The sequence below is a fragment of the Rhinolophus ferrumequinum genome, chromosome 17 (assembly GCF_004115265.2).
Source record: "Rhinolophus ferrumequinum isolate MPI-CBG mRhiFer1 chromosome 17, mRhiFer1_v1.p, whole genome shotgun sequence".
Lineage (NCBI taxonomy): Eukaryota > Metazoa > Chordata > Mammalia > Chiroptera > Rhinolophidae > Rhinolophus > Rhinolophus ferrumequinum.
In genome coordinates this window covers 38,453,837-38,466,500 of record NC_046300.1, presented here as the reverse complement: position 1 = coordinate 38,466,500, position 12,664 = coordinate 38,453,837, and the positions used below count along the sequence as shown (strand labels likewise).

Here is a 12,664-nt window from a genome sequence, read left to right as displayed (position 1 = left end):
GGGTACATACATATAGTGGACTACTATTCAGCCATCAAAAGGAAGGAAATTCTGTAATGATCCAACATGAACGAACCTTGAGGACGTTATGCTAAGTGAAATTAGCCAGTCAGAAAAAGACAAACACTGTGTGAGTCCGCTCAGATTCATAGAGACCAAAAGTAGAATGGTGGTTGCCAAGGAGTGGAGAAGTGTGTGTGTGTGTGGGGTGGGGGGGAGATAGGGAATTATTGTTTAATGGGTGTAGAGTTTTAGTTTTACAAGATGAAAAGAGTTATGGAGATGGATGGTAGTGATGGTTGCACAACATTATGAATGTATTTAATACCAGTGAACAGACTCTTAAAATGGTTAAGATGGCAAATTTTGTTATGTGTGTTTTACAACAATTTTTTTAGAACTGCTTCCCCCCGCACGTCCCCCCCACACACACACACACACAAAGATGGTTTCATTGATGAATTCTATCAAACATTTCAGGAAGAAATAATACCAGTTGTATACAAACTGTTCCAGAAATCAAAAAAGAGAGAATATTTTCCCACTCTACCTATGAGGCCTGTATTGCCCTGATATGAAAACTATATACCAATATTCCTCATGAACATAGATTTTTAAAATTTTAAACAAAATATTTCAAAAATATCCAACAATACATATAAATGATGATATATCATTACCACGGTGTGTTGTCCCAGAGATGCAAGGTTAGTTTGACTCCCAAAAATCAGTCAATGTAATTCATTAGATTAACAAACTAAAAAGGGAGAAACATATGAGTATCTCAACAGACACAGAAAAGACAGTTGTCAAAAGCCAACATCCGTCCCTGATATTGAAAAAAAAGAAGAAAAAAAAAACTCAGCAAACTAAGAATAGAAAGGACTTTCCTCAAACCCCCCCAAAAAGGCATCTATGAAAAACCTAAAATTAATACCTTAATGGTGAAAGACTAAATGTTAAGATCAGAAACCAGGTAAGATGTCCATTCTTTCCCCTTTAATGAACATTGTACTGGAGGTTCTAGCCAAAACAGTAAGGCAAAAAATAAAGAGCATCCAGATTGAAATTAAAAAAAAAAAAATGTATTTTTGTATAAGATATAATCATCTATGGAGAAAATCCATAAAAATCTACCAAAAAGCTCCTAGAACTAATAGGTGAGTTTAGTAAGGTTACTGGATACAAGATCAATATATAAAAATCAATTGTTTTTCTATAGACAAGTAACGAAGAATCATAAAATCTTAAAATGATACTGTTTACAATTGCATAAAATATTCTTAGGGTTACATCAGGCAAGAGAGTACAAGACCTATACATTTAAAACTACAAAACACTGCTAAGATAAATTAAAGACAACTTAATTTAAATGGAGAGATATAACTTGTTTTGCGCGTTAGAAGTCTCAACAGTGTTAAGATATCATTTCTTCCCAAAGTTACCTATAGATTCAACTCAATCCCAATAGGCTTTTTGGTAGAAATTGGAAAGCTGATTGTAAAATTCATATGGAAATACAAATGACCTAAGATAGCCAAAATAACTTCGAAAAAGAGGAACAAAGTTGGAGGATTAACACTACCTGATTTCAAAACTAATTATAAAGCTACAGTACTCGTGACAGTTTGGTATTTGGTGTAAAGATAGTTAAATACAGAATAGAGAGCACCAAATTTGACCCCCACTTACATAGACAAGTGATTTTTGACAAAGGTGCAAAGGCTATGCAGTAGAGAAAGGATAGTCTTTTCAAAAATAAAATGGTGCTGGAACAATTGGAAATCCATATGCAAAAAAAAAAAGCACTTTAATCCATAGCTTATAACATATACAAAAGCTAACTCAAAATGGATCATAAACTTTAATGTAAAACCTAAAACTGTAAAATTCTAGGAGAAAATCTTTGTGACCTTAGGTTAGGTAAAAATATCTTAGATAAAACACTACCATAGTATGGTCCAAAATAGAAAAAAAAAAGATAAACTAGACTTCATCAAAATTAAAAGTTTCTGCTCTTCAAAAGACACTAAGAGAATGAAAAGACAAGCCACAGACAGGGAGAAAAGATTTGCAAAGCATATGTCAAACAAAGGACTTACATCTAGGATGTATAAGGACCTCTCAATTCAATTAAAAAAAAATAACTCAATTAAAAAATGGGCAAAATATTTGAACAGACTCTTCACCAAAAAAGATATATGGATGGCAAATAAGTACATGGAAAGATGATCAATTGCATAACGGAATTACAGGGGGAAAAAACACAGTAAGATAACACTGCACGCCTTTTAGAAAGGCTAAAATTTTGAAACTAATCATACCAAGATGTGGAGCAGTTGGAATTCTCATACGCTACTGAGAGGAATGTGAATAGAACAATAGGTGTGGAAAACAGTTTGGCAGTTTCTTACAAGTTAAATGCTTACCTACCGTGTGATTCAGCCGCCATACCTAGGTATTTACCCAGGAGAAATTAAAGTGTATGTTCATGCAAAGACTTGTGCAGGAATGTTCAGAGCAGCTTTAACTATGATAACGCCAAACTGGAAACAATCCAAGCACCCATGAACATGTCAATAGATAAACCGATGGTGATAGAGTGGAATAGTACTCAGCAATAAAAAAGGATGAACCGCTCTTTTACCAGGGACCCGCCAAGATGGGCTGCGTTTGGCATCAAGACCGTGAAGAAGGCGGCCGAGGTCATCATCACCGAGAAGGACTACACGCACCTGGGCAATGACTTCTACAACAAGCACGTGTGCGAGGAGATCTCCATTGTTCCATCCAAGAAGCTCTGCAACAAAATAGCTGGCTATGTCACACATCTGATGAAGCGGATTCAGAGAGGTGCCGTAAGAGGTGTCTCCATCAAGCTGCAGGAAGAGGAAAGAGAAAGGAGAGATAATTATGTTCCTGAGGTCTCAGCCCTAGATTAGGAAATCATTGAAGTTGATCTGGACACCAAGGAAATGCTGAAGCTCTTGGACTTTGGCAGTCTGTCCAACCTGCAGGTCTCTCAGCCTACAGGTGGGATGAATTTTAAAACACCCCGTGGAGCTGTTTGAATCTTCCTGCTGTGCTGTCATAGTTTCAATAAACCTTGGACAACCTTAAAAAAAAAAAGAAAAGAAAAAGAATGAACCCAAAACACAAATGAATCTCAGGTATACTGAGTGGAAGAAGCCAGACCAAAAAGGAGTATATACTATATGTAGTCTGTTTATATAAAATTCTAGAAATTGCAAACTAATCTAGTGACGGCACACAGATTAGTGGCTGGGCGTGGGGGAGCGGCATGGGGCGGGCGAGAAGGATTACAAAGTGGCACAAGGAAAGTTTCGGAGATGATGGATGTGTTCCTGATCTCGATTGTGGTATTGGTTTCATGGGTATATACATACGTTAAAACTTACCAAATTAGACCTTCTAAGTATGTGTCGTTTATTGTACATCAACTACACCTCGATAAAAAATACCAAACTTAAAAAAAAAAGACTCCACAAGGTATCTTCAGTCATATATAAAATGGGACAAATTCTGTAGGACAAATGTCCCAATTTCTTTAACAAATAAGTAGCAAGCAAGAAACAGGGATTGGAAACAGTTTAATTCAACAGAGATTTAAGAGACACATAAACCAAATGCCATGCAATGGACCTTATTTGAATCCTGATTCCAATCAACAATAAAATGATATTCATGAGAGAGTTGGGAAAAGCTGAATACCAACTGGATATTAGATGGTATTAAAGAATTATTGTTTAATTTTTAAAGCCAATAATTGTCGTTGTGTTAAAATAAAAATTGTCTTAATCTCTTGGAAGAAAGAGTATATACCCTTGATCTAGCAGTTCCACTTCACAGAATTTATCCTAAAGCAAGTATGTGGAGAAAAAAGAGAATATTTCTATTTCAGGGGAAGAAGAAATGTATTCCCTGTTTATTTTACAATAGTGTGTGGAATCATGTTCTTTTCAGGGTATATAGCTTCTACTTGGCATGATGTATACATCTGCTTGACTCTTAGCCACTGAGTGGCTTTTCCTGCCAACTTCAACTCATCAGCAATGCCCCCTGGCTTCGTGGGCATTGTCTTCACTGTGAGATTTCTCAGGGCAGGGCCTGTGCTCTGCTTTCTAGAATGTGCTGCTTCACAGACAGCTACATTTGCACAATGTCTGATGACTTCAGGTGCTTGATGTACTTGCACACACTCCTTTATCCACATGGTAAGGCTCTGCCCTGGCCCAGGGGGGTGCCAGACAGTATTCCTGATCCCCAAAGGTCATGGTTACCACAGAATGTGTGAATAATTAAGCATGGATACAGTATATTATATAGGATTTCTATCACTTGGGGTATTAATAAGTTGAAGGGCCTTGGTCACAAATGCCCTCCAACACCTTCTTGCCTTTATTCTCAGTCACTCCTCTCTGGAAAGTACTGGTCATTTTTGAAAGTCCAGAATGGATTCTCCTGCCTGTGTCTTTGAATGTTATACATTGGGTTGACACCTTTCAACATCCCGTAGATATTGACTGCATCTTCTAGAGATAGTTGATTAAATTGCATCCCCTGCCATTTAAAAAAAAGAAGTGTACGGTGTATGCGGCCAGAGACGCATGGGAGCAGGTGAGGTGGCACTAGATGCAAAGGAGGGATGTCTCCCAAGTGGAGTTGGAGGAAGCTTCTTGGAGGAGGTGACACCCAAGCTTGAAGAGTGTGAAAGGCTTAGGCAGGCCCTGTTTTGGGGAGATTATGGGCAGAGAAAGCAGCATGTGTAAAACATGGAGGAGGAAGAGAATCACATTGTAGCACATGGGAGAGAGATGAGGCTGATAAGACAGGTCCTAGAGAAGGAACTTTCTTGTCACCGTGAGGGTCTCTCCTGTCGTTGACTGCAGCCTCCCACGGCCAGCAGATCTGCGCACCGAGCCATAACTTGACCCGTCATCTCTCCAGAGACAAATATTTAAACAGCGCCTTTTTTCTCTGTCACAGTCAGTTCACAATTAAGGCTGGATGAAAATCTGTCCCCGCAGCTGACTTTCTGTTTTCGTGAAGAAAACTAAATCTCCCTTCTGTTGGTATATTGTCACTAAAACAACTCACAATTTTTAATTTGATATTGCATGCGTATAAATTGAATTAAAACAAGCTAAAGCAATTTGTTCAGTACCTTCAAATAGAAATTAATAGTATCCTCCAAGTTTGCTGCAGTAACTCTAACTTTGAACTCTTTCCCCCTTCACAAGCATCCCTTCTTCAAACTACAATTTTCTTTCCTTCTTTTGTTTACTTCTTCCTTTTTCTTCCCGAAATAACAGCAAAACCTTAAACACTGACAGAGACACTATAATATATCAAAAGTTTTAGCTATCTTTGGTCCTGTGATAACACACAACCTTTGTAATAAAAAAAATTATGCATTAGATGAAAACTTAGATCTGTAGATTTTCGTTAATACACTGACAAAGTCATACATGCTCAAAGGATAAAATGTTGAACCAGCTATTTTTTTACCCTCCTTTACTTGAAAGAATGTTTGGGGATAAGAGATGGGGCTGGCAGGAATGTGTGGTGTCTGTGGATTTTCAGTATTTTATAGTGTTGTTCTTTGTTTAGTCAGAGGTCCTTCCTTGCCCTGCACGGCGTGCTGTGTGGGGTGCTCACGGAGAGGATTCTCAAAAGCTTGATGGACGAATATATGTATTGGGCCTGGGTCGTTGTGAAAAGTTCATTTGGGATTTTTATTCTTGGTTTGCTGAATTTTTTAAAATTTTATTTTATTGGGGAATATTGGGGAACAGTGTGTTTCTCCAGGGCCCATCAGCTCCAAGTCGTTGTCCTTCAGTCTAGTTGTGGAGGGTGCAGCTCAGCCCCAAGTCCAGTTGCCGTTTTCAATCTTTAGTTGCAGGGGGCACAGCCCACCGTCCCCTTTGGGAATTGAACTGGCAACCTTGTTGTTGAGAACTCATGCTCTAACCAACTGAGCCATCCGGCCGCCCCTCTGGAAGCTCAGCAGCAGCTCGTTGACTTCAATCTAGTTGTGGAGGGTGCAGCTCACTGGCCCATGTGGGAATCGAATCAGCAACCCTTTTGTTCAGAGCTCGCACTCCAACCAATCAAGCCATCTGGCGGCGCCTTGGTTTGCTGATTTTTGACAGAAATGATTCAGCCCAGTCAATAGCATCAGACACACTTAAAGCATTCTTTGAAAATATTAAGAATTTGAGCCTGCATTTCTCTTAAGATGCTGGATGTATTCCCAGTTGTAAGTAGTTGTTTTCACAACATGCAGTCATAAACTTACTAATGGAGGTTGAATTCAATTTGAATCCTATTTTCTGTTATTTCAATGGCTTATTATTTTTTAGTCAATATAATTTGGCCATTGGCCTGTATTTCAACAAGTCTACTTGTGTTTCATTTGTAGGATCAAACTATCAGATTAATTAATACTTATTCACTAATGACTATATCGTACCTGTTCGTTTTATATTCCTAACAAACTCATATTGTCCTTGCTATTTGCCAGGTTGTGTTCTAAGTGCTTTACATGAACTCATTTAACCTTCATAACAACCATACGATGTGGATACTGTTATTCTCCCATTTTTCAGATGGGGCAACTGAGGCTCCAAGAGATTGAGTAACTTGCTGAGCAGTTACACACAGCCAGTAAGTGGTAGAGAGAGTTTCCCCTGGAGTGTGTGCTCATAACCGCCATATCATGTTGCCTCCATTTAGTCAACAAATGTCTCACTGAGCGCCTGTCAGTGCTGGGAGCTGTGCTAGATGCCGCAAAATATGGAAGCAAAAGTGGTCCCTGTGCTCCTGGGGCCTTAGTCACCTCAGCCTTTTATAATCAAAATACTGTGGACTGGGAGGCTTATAAACAACAGAAGTTTATGTCTATAGTTCTGCAGACAGGAAGTCCAGGATCGGGGTGGGAGCACGAGCGGGTTCTGGTGAGAGCTCTCTTCCAGGTTGCACGCTGCCAACTTCTCAGGGCATCCTCACAGGTGGGTGCGGAAAGGAAGCAAGCTTTCCATGGCCCTGGTAAGGGCGCTGATCCCATTCAGGAGTGCGCCATCTGCAGGACCTCATCTCGTCCTAATTCTCTCCTAACGGCCCTGCCTCCCAATACCATCACGTTAGGGGTAGGGCTTCAACATATGAATTTGGGGGGAGGGGACATAAACATTCAGACTATCACAGATAGACAGACATTAATCAGATCCCACAGAGGAAAACTTACCCAGGTGATATCTGCCACGAAGGAGAAGTTCCGGATGCTACAGGGGTGAACAGCGAGGCAATTTGACATCGGCCGAAAGTTCTGGGAAAGGGTTTCTGAAAATGTTTGGAGCAGAATCATCAGGCACTTTTTAGGTTGAAGTGAGGTTGGCTACGGTTAGGGGATGCAGGAAAAGAGCATTCTTAGCATAGAAAAGTGGTGTGCAAAGTCCCTGTGATGCGAAAGAGCGTACCACCCAGGCAGGACTAGGCTGTGAGGACGGTGGAGCTGGAGCAAAGGGGCGTGCTACAGGAGGTGAGGCGAGAGGGAAGCCGGGGAAACCATGAGAGCCTTGCAGGCCGTTGTGAAGGAATCTGGTTTTCATCCTAACAGCTATGAGATCCGCATACCCTTTCCTCTCTTACCCCCCGGCCACACACACACACACACACACACACAAAGGGTGAGGGGAGGTAAGCCAACTGGCTGATGAGGTAGTTGAAGCCATATTTTTTATGAGAAGGGTGATGATGGCCATAAAGAGAAGTTGACAGATGTGGAAGGTAATTAGAAGGTAAAGTTGACCTGATAATGAATTGGATCTGAGGGGGAGAGAGAGTGCCATCCACTGAGAAAGAGAGAGTCCTGCAGGTAGACCAGAACAGAGCAAGGGACAAGTTCAGCTCAGACACGCTGAGTTTGAGAGACCTGTGAAACGTCTAAAAGAAGGTGGTGATTAGAAGTCAGAGGAGAAGACAGACCTCGAGACAGACATTCGCAAGCGATCTGTGAATAATAAATGACTATCTCCATAGGGCTAAATGGATCACAGAGAGAACTGTAGAGAGAGATGTGGCCTCAGGAGCTGCAACATTAGCAACCCCACATGGGAGGATGAGCTTGCAAAGGAGCCCGAGGAAGCCGAGAAGTGGGAAGGAACCAGAGCCGTTTCTGTCACAGAAGACAGGAAGGACGAGGGGTCCCCAATATGTCATGCTACTAAGAGGTCAAGTTAGATCAAGATTGAAAGATCACACATGTGGGGTTTAGTCGTCTCTATGGGAAGGCTTTTATTGACGCAGTGGCATTGACAACCATATTGGCAAGAATGAGAAAAGAAATGGAGGCAGTTCTTCCAGGGATGACGATGCTCCAGGTGAAGTGGGGTTGCAAGTACAAGAGCAAGGAGGGCTTATTCGTAGTGACAGGTGGAGGGAGCAAACAGACTAGCAGCCCTGGGGAAGCACGCGGGCCCTGTCCAAAGGGGGGAATTGCCATACCTTCTGATTTCTCAAGAGAAGCTGCAAATAGGAATTTTCGTGTTTCAAAGATTGTTGATTGCTACATTGTTTGCGATTGCAAAATATGAGAAACAAAATATTCAATTGTCAACACAGATTCAACTCTAATAAGTAAGTTTCTTTTGCCCAGAGTCATGGGCCTGTAATTCTGAAACTACTTTCTATATATCCTAGGATTAAGCAATAAGTAAATATCATGCGGATAACAGAAGCCGGGTGTCTCACTGTTGGACAAGGGCGTTACAAATATAGACAGGGAACAAAGAAATAACCCAGTGATGTGAGATTGGAATTGGAGGCATTTGTGTACACTCATGGATAGATATGATACAAAGATCAGGCGGGCAGGTATGTGGTAAGTCGGAAGGTAGATAGGCAGGCAGACAGACAGACAGACAGAGATGTGGCTGTCAGTATCTATACAGATACACCTACATCTGTATCGTATCCCTGTCTGCTGAGAGGGTCTAGAAATAATGGTACCCCAGTAGCAATAGTACAACCTAGCTTTCTAATCTTGGTTACTAAATACCATTCTGTATGAAAAGGGCTCCTTGGAAAAAGTGGATTCTGGGGCTGGGGCAGGGAAGTATAATATGAACTTGGAACATGCTGTGGTGGTAGAAATAAGAAAGTACTTAAACAATGGGGGCATATCGAAAGCACACAAGAGCCAGCTCGATGGGGTTCCTACTGGTAAAATACGGGACAATTTGAGCATAAAAATAAATAACGAAGTAAAGCACTATAACTCATTGAATAAACTAACAGTCCATAAGTCTAAACTGATATAAACTGATATAAATAATTTGTTAGTCAATTATATGAACAAACAAATAAGTATGAAAGAAGGGGAAGCTCTTTCTTACACTAGAAGGACAACTAATAAATGTAGAAGGAATGGTGGAGTTAGAAAATCACTCTGTGGCAACCACAGAATTAATTCATGCAAGAATCATGAGTGCTTTGAGGATTATGTCCTGGGACTTCCTAAGAAAGATGTACTGTACTTTTGATACTTCTGAAAATAAGCCTTTAGGATACAATCCAAAATATATTTACTTCATAATAAAAAATAAAAAAAAGAAAAGAATCATGAGTGGACTATAAACCTAGAGGGTTGAAATAACAACATATTTACATAGTTGCAAAGTTACTCCTGCGATAGACTTATTAATGTGAAAGGAAAAAAATATAGCAGAGAAACCTGGCAGACACCACCTTAACCAAATGCCCAAAGCCACCAATGTGGCACACAGTGACATCTGTGTTTCTGGATCTGAGGCACTGAGAAGGGCACACCATGACCTCTGGGCCATTCCCGCCAGAAGTACATACCCTGAGTCCCCTCCTGACAAGCCTCAAGCAGGGACAGTCTACCAAATAACTGGCCTGTACAAAATGTCAGTGTTGTGAAAGACAGACTAGAGAGTTATTCTAGATGAAAGAAGAGCAACGAGACATGACAACTGAATGCAATCCATGATCGTGGGTTTACTTATTTATTATTGGTATCATGAACATCAATGGAAAAATTGGTGGAATATGAATTAGGTTTGTAAGTTAGATAATAGTATTATGTTAATGTTAATTTCCTGATTGGGATTGTTTTATTGTAGTTATGTAAAAGAGTCTTTTGTTTATACCACGTGGACATGCCCGCCATGGCAGTTCAGGCTGCAGTTGCCTGGTTTTCAGCCCACAGAGTGTCATTCCTTTGGGGGCAGGAGGGAATAGGAGACCAAGCCTAGGGGAACGGACTGGCCCCAGGCTGCTTCCCTGTTGTAACTGAAGGGTAGACCGGCAGGACAACAGTGGATATTGGTAAGTGGTGTTTGGTAGCAAGGAGATGGGGACACTCCCTTGTATGGCTTCTCTTGGCCCCTGAGGTAGGCGGCATGGTCCCCATCTGAGAGTGAGGGCTGCTGGGAGCTCAGAAGCTTGAGGAGAGACGATGTTGGATGTGCTATGAGAGACCACGTGGGCTAGAACAGCAGGAAGAACCGCAGGGCACTGTGGCTGGTCCATCTGAGGTCAGTGCTGCAAGAGGCCCCCATGGGATGGCTTTTCCCAGCAGCTTTTGTCTGCTCCCGGGCAGGCACAGAGAAAGGAGGTAGCTGAGTTCAAGCAGGGAAGGAGTCTGCTAGCTGGAAGTGGTGGAAGTATGGAGGGGCATGGCACTGCGTGTCGCCATGAGCATTCTTGAAAGGACTGCCCTGGAATCTCAGGTGGGTCACAGTAAAGTAAAGAAGGAGAGGGTAGATGGGCTGAGTAGGCTCAAGAATGGGCTGGAGACCCTAGTGAGGTGGACGCTCAGTCTTATCAGAAGCGGTGGGATAAGCCACTGCACAGAGCTGGAGGGACAAGGCTGAAGGGCTCTGGAGCAGTCTGGGGGTAACAAGGTCCAGCACATAAAGGCACCTTCGGGTGTCTTCAGGGCGCCAAGGAGAAACCGTGGGGATGAGGAGGCAGAGAACCAGTGTATCAGACAGGTTGTCCTTGTGGACTTGGAAATCGTGGCCGGATCAGGGGCGGAGAGAATCACATGTACCAAGTGCTGAGGCCTAAGTGTGACATGGTTTCGTAGATCAGGAGACAGAGGCTCAGGGGTGAGCAGCAAGGAGGAGATGCGGGGAAGGTGCTGTTGCACAGAGCAGAGTGGAAGAGTTGGGAGGCGGGCAGGTGAGTCAGAGTGGGGAAACGCAGAGCCTCGCAGAGGTGACCGTGGGGTAGAAGATAAGGGCCTTACAATGTGCATACCTCCAAGTACAGAAGGATTGTACAAAGATGAAGTTACTTCTAGTCCTACCCTTGAGAACCTGTGACTCAAATGGAACAAGGGGGCTGTCCCAAGGGGGAGAAGGGACACGAGAGAACGTCGCACGGCTGTAATGATTAAAGGAGGTTGTGCAAATACAAGGCCTGGGACACAGGAGGCGTTCAATGGTCAGGAGACAGTATTATCCCTGCCTTTATAGACAGGGAAACGGGCTCGGCGAGCTTGTCCCTTACACAGCGAATCTTGGGGGAGCTGGGGCGTGAACCCAGGTGTCGGACCCGAAGGCCATTGTTCTTCTCACTGCCCCGTCCTGCAGACGTGCAGCAGCAGGCTTCTGTGGGGTCTCCTGAACGTGCAAGGCCCACAGACAGATCTGGTGAGAGCAGGTAGTGACGAGCAGGGGAAAGAAAGGGGAGGGACACACGAGAGAGGGGCTAATCAATTTATTTAGCAATATCTAATCAGTTTATTTAGCAATATGCAATAGCAAAAGACGAAGGCAATTCAAACAAGGTGCTAATGACAGAAAATAAAGGTGGTTAAGACTGAGATATATGCCGGAGCAGCTCACCAAACCGGGGGAAAACAGCACTGGAAAAGTCAGAAATGAAAACCTTGTCAGGTCTGCTGCTGGGAAAGCTGAGGTGTCTTCCACGGCTGCTTGCTAGTTCCCAGGAATGCCGGAATGATGAAGAATCACCAAGGACAGATGATGAAATTACACTACCAACTGAGGTCTGTCTTACATATTTTCTCAGATGTACCTTAGAACCATGCTCCTTGTTCCTGCCTCCCACTCCAGGAATGGCCAGTTCTGGGAGGGTTCGGCAGTTACTGTGATAAGAATATCGCTTATCCGGCTGAAGGGCCAGTTTATTCGGACAAACAATGCTGACTATTCTCATCTGGGACCATCGGCCCAAGGTCTCCCAAAGCCTGGCAACATGCCTGTCACGTCATTCTGATATAACTTAGTTACTTCACTCATCTGCTGATGCGGGCGAAACAGACAAAAAACCAGCTCAGAGTTAGTCTGGGACAAACCTCACATGCAGTCCTCCACATGTGAGGGAACGAACTGACAAACCTCACATGCAGTCTCTCATGTGGGGGAACAAAGGAACAAAAAGCTAACAGACAAAAGCTCACATCAGCCAATGAAGGCAAATTTTCCTAACATCTTTCCCACAGAGCAGTCTGGGTGGACTAGCGGAAAGTAGGGAAGTGGTCGGGGCTAGATCTTGGAGTCTGACATGCCAAGTAATGAATGTGGACGTTTGGTGAAGGGGCCTCACTGAAAGTCTTTAAGTGGCCACTAGGTGCCAACTAGGTGAGATC

The 12,664-nt window shown here is 42.7% G+C and overlaps 1 protein-coding gene and 1 pseudogene across 4 annotated transcripts in view; both read left to right on the top strand.

Moving 5' to 3' along the window:
* Positions 1-12,664, top strand: part of NMNAT3 (nicotinamide nucleotide adenylyltransferase 3) — a 95,917-nt gene that overhangs the window by 41,868 nt on the left and 41,385 nt on the right. The gene's annotated exons all lie outside the window — the stretch shown is intronic.
* LOC117037073 (40S ribosomal protein S17-like) lies at positions 2,631-5,819 on the top strand (annotated as a pseudogene).